At 40.2% G+C, this 13,949-nt stretch overlaps 1 protein-coding gene and 1 non-coding gene across 3 annotated transcripts in view; one reads left to right on the top strand and one right to left on the bottom strand.

The window, feature by feature from the left end:
- RAD54L2 (RAD54 like 2) overlaps positions 1-13,949 on the bottom strand; it is a 110,995-nt gene that overhangs the window by 37,368 nt on the left and 59,678 nt on the right. The gene's annotated exons all lie outside the window — the stretch shown is intronic.
- LOC135270859 (U6atac minor spliceosomal RNA) lies at positions 11,494-11,619 on the top strand. The gene has a single exon (XR_010339019.1). It is a non-coding gene; the product is annotated as a U6atac minor spliceosomal RNA (small nuclear RNA).

Genomic DNA, 13,949 nt, shown 5'->3' with positions numbered 1-13,949 from the left:
GGGCAATAGAGCAAGACCCTATTAAAATTAAAAAATATATAAAAATAAAAAAATAAAAAATAAAAAAGTCCAGCAGACTCAAAAGTATCACCATATTTCTCCTGATGTGATACAACTAGATGTACACATCACAACCTACAATGTATGTATGTCAAAAACTCTGCACTGGAACCTGAACACATCTTAAGATCTCACTCTTAGTTTATAAAAATACAGAGGACAAGAGCAGAATGCAGTCTCTAATCCATAATGCACAGAGACCATTATTTAGTCAAAATTCAGTAGATATGCAAAGAAACAGAAAAATATGATCCATTGCCCAGAAAATTTAGTCAAGAGCAATGTAGATAGACTAGCTGTTAGACTGCCAGCCAGGCCCTTTCTGAATTGCTTACTTTCAGAAGCCAAGAGAAATAATAAATATTGTTTTAAGCCACTAAGTTTCGGGGTGATTTATGACACAACAGCAGTAATTGAAATAGAAATTTGGTACATGGGTCCTGCTACACAATAAAAAATTAAACCATGGCATTGTATTTGAGATAAGGTGGTGAATAGAAAACTGGAAAGGCCATGAGAAGACTGGTAGAAAAAGCCTGCAGGTCATCAAGGGCATTATTGGTGAAAGTGTTATAGGAAGCTAGAAAAAAAAAAGACACATTGCACTGTGTCAGAAACTTTGGCAACTCAGTCGTCTGCAATAATATGAAAAACAGAAATTGGAGAAGAGAGATCCAAGATGGCTGATCACTAGCAGCTCAGGCTCGTAGCTCCCAGTGAAAGCACAGAGAACGAGAGGACGCCACACTTTCAGACGAATTTTTGTTGCTCATGGACCAAGAGATTCCCAGCGGAGGAGCCCCACGGGTCGCCAAGGCGACTCTTGTGGCCGGCACGGTGGTTTTGCTGGCGCCTCAGCATGGCAGTTCTTGGTGCAGAGTCCGGAGATCCCCAGGCAGAAAAGCACCATCAATCTTAACACTGCTGTTTTGGCTGGCACAGTGGATTGCTCAGATTTCGGCGCTGGGAATCAACAAGTTGGACTTCCGCTCAGAGACCTAGTTAGAAAGTCGGTAATTTCAAAGACGACAGAGGAATAAATATATAATGAAGGGAAGAAACCAGCCTAAAAAGGAAGAGAATACTCAAAATCAGAATGCCTCTCCCTCTACAGGGGATCGCAGTTCCTCATCAGCAACGGAACAAGGCTTAATGGAGAACGAGTGTGTTCCATTATCAGAAGCAGGTTTCAAAAGGTGGGTGATAAGAAACTTCTGTGAATTAAAAGAACTTGTTCTAACCCAATGCAAAGAAACTAAGAACCTTGAAAAAAGTTTGACGAAATGCTAACAAGAATGGACAATTTAGAGATAAATATAAGTGAATTGATGGAGCTGAAAAACACAACAGGAGAACTTCGAGAAGTATGCACAAGTTTAAACAGTCGAATTGATCAAGCAGAAGAAAGGATATCAGATGTCGAGGAACAGCTTAGTGAAATGAAACGAGAAGACAAGATTGGAGAAAAAAGGATAAAAAGGAATGAGCAAAGTCTCCAGGAAATATGGGACTATGTGAAAAGACCTAATTTACGTTTGATAGGTGTACCTGAATGTGACGAAGAGAATGAATCCAAGTTGGAAAATACTCTTCAGGATATCATTCAGGAAAACTTTCCCAACCTAGCAAGGCAGGGTGATATTCAACTCCAGGTAATACAGAGAACACCACAAAGATATTCTTCAAGAAGACCAACCCCAAGGCACATAATTGCCAGATTTATTAGGGTTGAAATGAAGGAGAAAATACTAAGGGCAGCCAGAGAGAAAGGTCAGGTTACCCACAAAGGGAAACCTATCAGACTTACAGCAGATCTCTCAGGAGAAACCCTACAAGCCAGAAAAGAGTGGGAACCAATATTTAACATCCTTAAAGAAAAGAACTTTCAACCCAGAATTTCATATCCAGCCAAACTAAGCTTTACAAGCGAAGGAAAAATTAAATCTTTTGCAAACAAACAAGTACTTAGAGAGTTCACCACCACCAGGCTTGCTTTACAAGAGCTTCTGAAAGAAGCACTATACATATAAAGGAACAACCAATATCAGCCTTTCCAAAAATATATCAAAAAGCAAAGAGCATCAACACAATGAAAAATTTACACCAACTAATGGGCAAAACAGCCAGCTAGCATCAAATGGCAGTATTAAACTCATATATATTCTAATTGGATAAAAAGCCAAAACCCATCAGTATGCTGCATCCAGACCCATCTCACATGCAACGATACACAAAGACTCAAAACAAAGAGAAGGAGGAAGATTTACCAACCAAACAGAGAATAAAAATAAACAAATAAATAAAAAGCAGGAGATGCAATTCTCACCTCTGATAAAATAGACTTTAAAGCAACAGAGATCAAAAGAGGCAAAGAAGGACATTACATAATGGCAAAAGGATCAATGTAACAAGAAGAGCTAATGATTCTATAGATCAACGAGACAGAAGATTAACAAGGACATCCAGAACTTGAACTCAGACCCAGAACAAGTAAACTTAATAAACATTTATAGAACTCTCCACTTCAAATACATAAAACATACATTACCACCTCACACCTATTCCAAAAGTGACTACATAATTGGAAGTAAATCACTCCTCAGTAATCGCATAGCATTTCATAGGTTTAAATGAAATATTGGTTGGCTGCTTGTTTGTTATTTTCTTCCCTTATTCCTTTCTGTCTACATCATTAAGTATAATTATTGGTATAAAAGAGGTTTTCAATACCCATTACTAAACTGCATTCTAGCCTGGGCAAGAAAGCAATACTCCCATTTTCTCTCTCTCTCTTCCTTTTTCTTCCTCTTCTTCCTTTTTTCTTTCTTTCTTCCTTTTTTTTTTTTTTAAAAAAAAAAAGGAAAACAGAAATTGAATCCAGAGCAGGCCTGTGAGGCCTTCTGTTATAGTCTCAGAAATATTTAAGATAGTGCCTCATAGACCTTCCAAACAGACAATAGCCCTCCTGAAAATCTTAAAGGCATACCTAGCAGACCTTCTTTATTAAACAGAACTTAGAAAAATAAGTAATCTTAGAGCATTATCCCACAGTAGCACCAGGAATTTCTTTCCCACTCACATTCCAGGGAAAATTAGAATCCACCTCTCAATAGGAGGGAGTATCAAGGTCAACTCTAGAAAAGCATGTGGGATAAAAGATATTGTTGTATTCGTCTATGGAAAAAAGTCTGTCATATTCCACTCTCTGGCCACAGTAACTCACATTCTTCCCATATGCAAAATACACTTCCCTCTCTCAAGATGCCCCGAAGTCATTACAGCATCAGCTCAAAGTCCAAGATCTTATTGTCTAACTCAAACTGATGTATGGATATGGCTCTCCACTGTAGATTCTTGGATATACTTCTTAAGTGTAGTTTCTCGTTCCTTCTTTATTTTTTGAGACAGGATCTTGCTCTGTCACCCAGTCTGGAGTACGGTGGCACAATTATGGCTCACTGTAGCCACCACCTCCAGGATTCAAGTGAACGATCCTCCCACCTCAGCCCCCTTAGTAGCTGGACCACAGGCACATACCATCACATCTGGCAAATTTTATAATAAAGATTTAATAAGTAAGACACAAAAAGCTCAAATCACAAAGAAAAAACCCTGATAAAATGTGCTTCATCAAAATTTAAAATTTCTACTCTTGAAAAGACACCTATAGAAAAAGGAAAATCAAGTCACAACCTTAGCAAATATATCAGCAATATATATCTGACAAAAGACTTACATATCTAGAAACATATATGTATTAAATATACATTATTTATTATATATTTAAACTGTGGTGTGTGTGTGTGTATTTGTATTTTAGAGACAGGATCTTGCTCTGTTAGGAGAGTTGAAGTAGAGTGGCACGATCATGGCTCAGCAGCCTGAAACTCTCAGATTCAAGTGATACTCTTGCTCAAGTAGTTCTCCTGAGTAGCGGGGACTACAGGCAAACGCATCTAGTTAATTTTTAAATTTTTTGTACAGACAGGGTCTCACTATGTTGCCCAAGCTGATCTTGAACTCTTAGCCTCAAGTAATCCTCCCACCTCAGCCTCCCAAAGCTCTGGGGTTACAAGTTACAATTCAGTAAGACTACACAGAATCCAATAAAAAGGGGCAAATAAGGAGAAACAGACACTTTACAAAAAGAGACATAAAAATAGCAAATGAACATGTGAAAAGATGTTCAATATCATTAGAAATATGCAAATTTACAACATGAGATGACATATGACACTCACTAGAATGACTAAAACTAATAAGACTGATCATACCAACTGCTAACAAAGATGTGGGGCACCTGGAACTCTCATACACTGCTGGCAGGAGTTAAGAGTGGCATAATCACTTTGGGAAACACTTTGACAGTTTCTTATTAAGATGAACACATCTATTACACAACCCAGGAATTCACTTCTTGGTATTTTATCTAAGAGAAATGAAAACATATCTATAATTTTGAAAAAAATACCAAACCATCTCTAGATGAATGTTCAGAGCAGCTTTATTCATATGAGTCAAATGTCCATCAACAGGTGAATGGATAAACAAGTTTCAGTACAGTCCTACAGTTGGAATACTATTCAACAATAAAAAGGAACAAACTACGGACACATGCAACAACACAGATGAATCTCACAGACATTATGCTGAGCAAAAGAGACCATACACAAAAGAATATGTATTGTACAATTTCATTTACAACAAATTCTAGAATAGGCAAAGCTAATCTATGATGACAGAAATCAGTTCAGTGGTTGCCCAGAAAATTAAAGTTCCCAGAAAAAGAAATTTCTGGGACAATGGATGTTTTCTTTTCATTTTTTTTTCTTTCTTGAGATGGAGTCTTGCTCCATCACCAGGCTGGAGTGCAATGGTGTGATCCTGGCTGACTGCAACCTCCACCTTCCAGGTTTAAGCGATTCTCTTGGCTCAGCCTCCTGAGTAGCTGGGACCACAGATGCATGCCACCACACCCAGCTAATTTTTATATTTTTTAGTAGAGATTGGCTTTCACCATGTTGGCAAAGATGGTCTCAATCTCTTGACCTTGTGATCCACCTGCCTTGGCCTCCCAAAGTGCTGGGATTACAGGTGTTCGCCACGGCGCCTGGCTTTTTTTTTTTTTTTTTTGAGATGAAGTCTCCCTCTGTCACCCAAGCTGGAGTGCAGTGGCACGATCTCCACTCACTGCAACCTCCAACTCCCAGGTTCAAGTGATTCTCCTGCCTCAGCCTCCTGAGTGGCTGGGATTACAGGTGCCCACCACTACGCCCGGCTATTTTTGTATTATTAGTAGAGATGGGGTTTCACCTTGTTGGCCACGCTGGTCTCGAACTCCTGACCTCAGGTGATCCACCTGCCTCAGCCTCCCAAAGTGCTGGGATTACAGGCATGAGCCATTGCACCTGGCCGACAGTGGCTATTTTCTTTACCTTGATTAGGGTGCTGATTACCTGGATGTATACAACAACCAATATAGTCATGTACATGTGAAATATGTGAATTTTACTGCATTTAAATTACACAATAATGCTGATTTTTTTTAAAAAAAACTTACATTGCTAAAGTTATGCTTAGAGGGAAATAGCCTTAAATGAACATGTTTAAAAAGAATAAAAGGTAAAAATCTATGATACAAATTTTCTTCTCAAGAAATTAGAGATAACAGATGCTGGAAGGGTAGGGGAGAGAGGAGGATGAAAAGAGTCTGATTAATGGGTATAAATATACAGTATAATAGAAGAAATAAGATCTAGTGGGGATTTTTGGGTTGTTTGTTTTGAGACAGAGTTTCGTTCTCGTTGCCCAGGCTGGAGTGCAATGGCGCAATCTTGGCTCACTGCAACCTCTGCCTCCCAGTTCAAGTGATTCTCCTGCCTCAGCCTCTCGAGTAGCTGGGATTACGGGCATGCACCACCACGCTGGGCTAATTTTGTATTTTTAGTAGAGATGGGGGTTTCTCCATGTTGGTCAGGCCATCCTCCAACTCCCAACCTCAGGTGATCTGCCCGTTTCAGCTTCTCAAAGTGCTGGGATTACAGGCATAAGCCTGATAGATCAGTAGGATGATTATACTTTATAATACTCTATTGTATATTTCAAAATAGCTAGAAGGGAATAATTTAAATGTTTCTAGCATAAAGACAAATATTGAAGGTTATGGATAGCCCAATTACACTGATTTGATCTTTAAAAATTACATGAATGTGGCCGGGCGTGGTGGCTCATGCCTGTAATCCAAGCACTTTGGAGGCCAAGGCAGGCAGATCACCTGAGGTTGGGAGTTCAAGACCAGCCTGACCAACATAGTGAAACTCCGTCTTGAAAAAAAAAAAAAAAAGTTAAAAAAAAATTACATGAATGTATTAAATTATCAGGTGTGCCTCCCAAATATGTACATCTATCATGCATCAATAAAAAAGCTTTCTTTAAAAAAGAAAGAAAGAATTAGAGAAAGAAAAGGAAATTAAACCCCAAAATAGTAATAGGAAGAAAACAAAAAGCAGATTAATAAAATAGAAAAATGAAAAATAATGTTAAGAACAAAAACATTATAATATTCTTTATAAAACAGACATAAGTCTAAAAAAAGAACAAAACCAAAACCAAAAGTTGACTTTTTTGAAAAAACAAGTACAAATGCTGCCTCCTCAGAAGACTTCTGACCATTCTAGCTGAAATAGGCCCTTCCTCCCTACTGCTGGGGCTCAATCCTTTACTGTCTACATGGTTCTTACCAAGAGCTTATCAATTTTAGTAGTTTGATCCAACACTTGTCATCTGTCTCCTCTTCTAGAATGTAGCTCCTTGAGGGCAGGGATTATGTCCATCTCATTCACCACTGTATCTCTAATGCCTGATAAAAATGCCTGTCACGAACAAAAATAAAAATAAATGCCTGTCACGGCCAGGCGTGGTGGCTCACGCCTGTAATTCCAGCACTTTGGGAGGCCGAGGAGGGTGGATCACGAGGTCAGGAGTTCAAGACCAGCATGCCAAGATGGTGAAATCCTGTCTCTATTAAAAATAGAAAAATTAGCTAGGTATGGTGGCTGGCACCTGTAATCCCAGCTACTCAGGAGGCTGAGGCACTTATTGCTTGAAAGTGGGAGGTGGAGCCGGGCGCAGTGGCTCACGCGTGTTATCCCAGCACTTTGGGAGGCCGAGGCGGGTGGATCACGAGGTCAACAGATCGAGACCATCCTAGTCAACATGGTGAAACTCCGTCTCTACTAAAAATACAAAAAATTAGCTGGGCATGGTGGCGTGTGCCTGTAATCCCAGCTGCTCAGGAGGCTGAGGCAGGAGAATTGCCTGAACCCAGGAGGCGGAGGTTGCGGTGAGCCGAGATAGCGCCACTGCACTCCAGCCTGGGTAACAAGAGCGAAACTCCGTCTAAAAAAAAAAAAAAAAAAAAAAAAATTGGGAGGTGGACGTTGCAGTCAGTTGAGATCATGCCACTGCATCTTAAAAAACAAAAAGATTTTCACATAACAGACATTCAATAAATAATTTTAAATGAGCTTAGTTTTAAAAATTTGCCACTAGAGTAAAATATGTATGAATAAAAACATCCACTGATGTTTTTATATATCAGATCTGAGGTATATCAGAGGTATATTAGATCTTATTTAATATGTTTCTTTATCATCCACAATCACATGTTGATATTCTCTGTGGATCACACTTTCTCTAATTCTACATGTTGATATTCTCTGTGGACCACACTTTCCCTAATTCTTCATGTCATACAAAGCCAATATATTTTCCAAGAGGCCTGAATAAATTAAAAACTCAGCTGAGCACAGTGGCTCATACCTGTAATCCCAGCACTTTGGGAGGTTGAGGCAGGTAGATCACCTGAGGTGAGGAGTTCAAGATCAGCCTGGCCAACATGTAAAATCCCATCTCTACTAAAAACACAAAAAATTAGCCAGGCATGGTGGTGGGTGCCGGTAATCCCAGCTATTTGGGAGGCTGAGACAAGAGAATCGCTTGAACCCAAGTGGCAGAGGTTGCAGTGAGCCAAGATTGCACGATTGCACTCCAGCCTGGGCAACAAGAGCAAAACTCCATCTCAAACGATAAAATAAAATAAAAATTAATCAATTAACTAAAAAACTCATGCAAACCAAAATGTGATTCACCTTCGAAAGAGTCATGAAGCCAATTTGAGAAAAAAAAAAATTCCTCATCATAGTTATACCCTGGGAAGAAAAAAATCATCACAGCATTAACATTGAAGACCAATAGGAGATTCTAAATTAAATACATATTTAAAAATGAGATTAGAGGCCAGGCGTCAGTAACTCCCACCTGTAATCCCAGAACTTTGGAAGACCAAGAGAGGAAGATTGCTTGAGCCCAGGAGTTCAAGACCAGCCTGGGCAACATAGTGATACCTTGTCTCTACTAAAATTTTAAAAATTAGCCAGATATGGTAGCACATGCCTATAGTTCCAGCTCAGAAGGCCAACATGGAAGGTTCACTTAAGCCAAGGAGTTTGAGGTTGCAGTGAGCTATAATTGGACCACTGCACTCCAACTTGGGCAACAGAGCAAGATCTTGTCTCAAAAAAAAGAAAGAAAGAAAGAAAGAGAGACTGAGATCTGAGAGGAAGGAGACCAAGATCATTCTGACTGCTCAAGAAACAACTTAAGCCAGGTGTGGTGGCTCATGCCTGTAATCCCAGCACTTTGGGAGGTTGAGGCAGGAGTATCGCTTGAGGTCAGGAGTTCAAGACCAGCCTGAGGAACATAGTAAAAGCCCATATCTACAAAAAAAAAGAATTTTTTTAATTGAGAAAACATTTTTATTATTTCTTACTAATACTACATGAAATCTTATTCAAGAGAGAAAATCAGTTGCATCACTGTATTACTATTAATGCTAATAAAACCTTTTAAACAGATCCATCCAATCTCAATCAGCTTTGACCACACAAGATTTCCATAAATCTTTTATAACCTCTTATAATTTCCCATTCACTTCCTTTTTCCAACTTTCTATATCCAATTTCCATCTTTTTTTTCTTCATCTTTTTTTTTTTAATTGCATTTTAGGTTTTGGGGTACATGCAAGATTGTTGCATAGGTACACACGTGGCAGTGTGATTTGCTGCCTTCCTCCCCATCACCTATATCTGGCATTTCTCCCCATGCTATCTCTCCCCAACTCCCCACCCCCACTGTCCCTCCCCTATTTCCCCCCAACAGACCCCAGTGTGTGATGCTCCCCTCCCTGTGTCCATGTGTTCTCATTGTTCAACACCCACCTATGAGTGAGAACATGTGGTGTTTGATTTTCTAGTCTTGTGTCAGTTTGCTGAGAATGATGGTTTCCAGGTTCATCCATGTCCCTACAAAGGACACGAACTCATCGTTTTTTTATGGCTGCATAGTATTCCATGATGTATACGTGCCACATTTTCCCCATCCAGTCTATCATCAATGGGCATTTGGGTTGGTTCCAGGTCTTTGCTATTGTAAACAGTGCTGCAATGAACATTCACGTGCATGTGTCCTTATAGCAGAACGATTTACAATCCTTTGGATACATACCCAGTAACGGGATTGCTGGGTCAAATGGAATTTCTATTTCTAGGTCCTTGAGGAATCGCCACACTGTCTTCCAAAATGGTTGAACTAATTTACACTCCCATACAAAAAACTTTTTTTAAAAACTAGCTGGGCATGGTGGAGCATGCCTGTAGTCCTAGCTACTTGGGAGGGTGACATGAGAGGATTTTTTCTTTCTAGAGAAAAAAAAAGAAACAAACAAACAAAACATGAAGAAATGGCCTTTCCACTCAGCTCTCACAAGGGATAGGACAAACTACAAACCATTTTTAAAAGACAGCAAGGCTACATGGGGTTTCTCAACCTCAGCACTACTAACATTTGGGATTAGATAATGCTGTGATGGGAGAAGCTATCTTGTGTGCTGTAGGATGTTTAGCAGCATCCCTGACCTCTATCCACTGGAATCCACTAGATTCCAGTAGCACTATCCTGATTGTGACAACCAAAAATATCTTTAGACTGTCAAATGTCCCCCTGAGGGCAAAAATCACTCTCAGTTGCAAATCACTGCTTTAACAGAATTAAGGCTAAAAAAAAATAGTAATGAAACAATCATTCTTAAACACAACTACATGCCTTTTTAACCATCTTAAATTCTATCCCTGTACTGAAGTCAGAATTAATTTTGACTCTGCTTAGCATCATGATGATTTTTGGCCGCTGCAATCATAGGCAAGAATTACCATGTTCTCAGCAAACCAGCCACAAAGTGGGAATTTCTCGGCTAGAGGTAAAAGAAGAAAGACTAAGTCTGATAACTTGAAGGATTCTACTTTAATTTCCAAATAATACAGAGTTATGAAAACATATAGAAGTAGATGCCTGGTTCTACTAAAATCTTATCAAGAGTAATATCAAGAAAAATGTCAAAAAGTCCAAAATTTTAAAATCCAAATTAAAACTGAAGACACTGGTGAAAACTATATTCCCATCTTTAAAGTAAGCCTCTCCTATGTCCTCTTACTTTTTCACTCATGAAATAAATGACTACGAAACAATGGAAAAGACTGCTTAAACTAACTACAATAAAATTACAGGGTTTTTTTTGTTTTTTTTTTTACAACAAAGAACATCATGAACAAAGTTAAAAGATAAACCACAAACTAGCTGTTACTAACATTGTAAGTAACAAAGGGTTAGTATATCTAGAATATAACAAAGAACACTTACAAACATGTAAAACACTGTTTTCTATCTCACATATCCAAACCTAACATCATTGCTTCAGAAATTTGAGCTGATTTTTTTTTTCTTTTTGGTTTTGTTTTGAGACAGAGTCTTGCTCCGTCACCCAGGCTGGAGTGCAGTGGTGCAATCTCAGCTCACTGCAACCTCTGCCTCCTGGGTTCAAGCGATTATCCTGTGTCAGCCTCCCGAGTAGCTGAGATTATAGGCGCCCATCATGCCCAGCTAATTTTTGTGTTTTCAGTAGAGATGGGGTTTCACCATGTCAGCCACGCTGGTCTCAAGCTTCTGACCTCAGGTGATCCACCTGCCTCGGCCTCCCAAACTGCTGGGATTACAGGCATGATAGACCTCACCTGGCCTTGAGCTGATTCTTAAAAGTACTCCCCCACTTTCTCCAATCACCCAACTTCATTATTCCGTCAGCTATGAGAAAAGATCTACTAATTTTATCTCTCTTTAACCAAAATCCTTATGCCAAACATAAATGTTGAATCACATATTTAGTTTATTTCCCCCATTCCTTCCATCTCCCAGAATTCCAGAAGCAATCTTACACAGAGCCATCACCACAAATTAAGGAAAATAAACTCTACTGCCCAGGGATCAGAGAACATAGAGAGAGCTAGGTACTACTTGAAAATGGCTGCAGCTCATACAAGAGTGTTGTATGAAAAGAGAGAAGGTTAACACTCCCCTTGACAAGGATGGAAGAGGCCCTCTGCCTGACAATACACATACAGTTTAAGGCATAGCCATCTACTTTGAGGCATCCAACTATAGTGTTTTTTTGTTTGTTTGTTTGTTTTGAGATGGAGTCTTGCTCTGTCGCCCAGGTTGGAGTGCAGTGGTCCCGTCTCGGCTCACTGCAACCTCTGCTTCCTGGGTTCAAGCGATTCTCCTGCCTCAGCCTCCTGAGAAGTTGGGACTACAAGCACACACCACCAGGCCCAGCTAATTTTTGCATTTTTAGTTTCATCATGTGGGCCAGGATGGTCTCGATCTCTTGAACTCATGATCTGCCTGCCTCAGCCTCCCAAAGTGCTGGAATTACAGGCGTGAGCGATCACATCCGGTCTCCAACCATAGTTTTTATAACTAAAAGAATATAATTGGGCCGGGCACAGTGGCTCACACCTGTAAACCCAGCACTTTGGGAGGCCGAGGCAGGCAGATTACCTGAGGTCAGGAGTTCAAGACCAGCCTGACCAACATGGAGAAACCCCATCTCCATTAAAAATACAAAATTATGTACTCACAAAAATTAAAAAAAAAAAAAGTCAACAGGCAATCCTTGGCCTCTGTTGACCCATCTGAACCCTTCCTTCCGGTACTGCCAAAGGACTCAAGTGACAATAGGTTGACCACTCAAGAACTCCTCTTACAATTTTCCCTCCAAAGGTCTCTCATCTCTCTAAGAAAAAAAAAAAATCTATTAAAGGAATGGGCTATGTATCTGAATAGGAGAACAGAGGTGATAAGACATGTTCTTGCTTACTTCCCAAAGTATGAGTGACCAAAACATGGAAAAAATAAAAACAGAATTAAAGACTTAAGCATGGGCCAGGCATGGTGGCTCGCGCCTATAATCCCAGCACTTTGGGAGGCCAAGGTGGGTGGATCGTGAGGTCAGGAGTTCAAGACCAGCCTGGCCAATACAGTAAAACCCTGTGTCTACTAAAAATACAAAAATTAGCCAGGCATTGTGGCAGGCATCTATAATCCCAGCTACTTGGGAAGCTGCGGCAGGAGAATCACTTGAACCTGGGAGGCAGAGGTTGCAGTGAGCTGAGATCGCAGCACCGTGCTCCAGCCTGGTGACAAAGCAATACTCCATCTCAAAAAAAAAAAAAAAAAACTTAAGCATATTATTCTTGGAAACTTCAGAATCACTAAAGGGCCAGTGATTCCTCCACTTGCCATTATGCACTAGAAGGAGTAAAATGGTTCCAGACGCTGCAGTTGCCTTATGTGTTGGATCTAGAGCTGGTATAAGGGTCATTTCAATCGGTGCTGGGCTTCCTTCCCTTCTTAGGGGCTCCACTTGACAGTCTCTCTCAAGGAGATCGAGAAAGCTCTCTCCTAACATCTCCAGAGAGCCTGAGAGCTAAGAGTTGGAGAAGCAAAAGGAATCTTTTTTTTTTTTTTTTTTTTTTTTTTTAAATAGAGACAGGGTTTCACCATGTTGGCTAGGCTAGTCTTGAATCCTGACCTCAGGTGATCCACCCGCCTCAGCCTCCCAAAGTGCTGGGATTACAGGCGTGAACCACCGGATCTTTATATCCCAAAAGGGAATATTATTAAGGAAGAGTCATTCTTTATTTTTTTTTTGAGATGGAGTCTCGCTCTTGTTGCCCAGGCTGGAGTGCAGTGGCTCAATCTTGGCTCACTGCAACCTCTGCCTCCCGGGTTCAAGTGATTCTCCTGCCTCAGTCTCCTGAGTAGCTGGGATTATAGGCGCCTGCCACCATGCCCAGCTAATTTTCATATTTTTAGTAGAGATGGGGTTTCACCTTGTTGGCTGGGCTGGTCTCAAACTCCTGACCTCAAGTGATCCGCCTACCTCAGCCTCCTAAAGTGCTGGGATTACAGGCATGAGCCACCATGCCCAGCCCCAAAGATTCATTCTTTAATAATGAATGAGATACAGTAATAATAATGAGAACAAGTCTCTTTATAGCCTTGGGGGATTGTGATCCTTCCCTATGGGCTCAGACAGGTAAAGCCTGATGTTATAGTGCAGAATCACCATTCTCCCTCCCCAAAATCCATTTTAAATGGTGACGGAGGTATGGAATAGTGTACAAATCTTTCCATAACACATAAACTCCTCTAAGCCCCCATGTAGAGGTGGCCATGTCAAGTGAGAAGAAACTAGGAGAGAAAACTACTGTTCCTTTTAAGAAGAAATGGGCAAAAAGAACAATAGCTCATTCTGCTTCTTTTATTTGAGGGCTTGGGTATACAAACTAAAGCAGTAATCCTCTCAAATTTGTTACTATTATGTCTGTTACCCTAAGAGAGAAAAAGACAATAAAACTGATCCTACCAACAAACAAAAGCATGCTAGTAACCTGCGGTGTTGCGGGTGGAATCAACAGAACTCAGTTTACTATTCC

Source organism: Aotus nancymaae, unplaced genomic scaffold (genome assembly GCF_030222135.1).
Source record: "Aotus nancymaae isolate 86718 unplaced genomic scaffold, 86718_ANA_hifiasm-v0.15.2.pri h1tg000067l, whole genome shotgun sequence".
NCBI classification, from domain to species: Eukaryota; Metazoa; Chordata; class Mammalia; order Primates; family Aotidae; genus Aotus; species Aotus nancymaae.
This window is presented reverse-complemented; position numbering and strand designations above follow the sequence as displayed.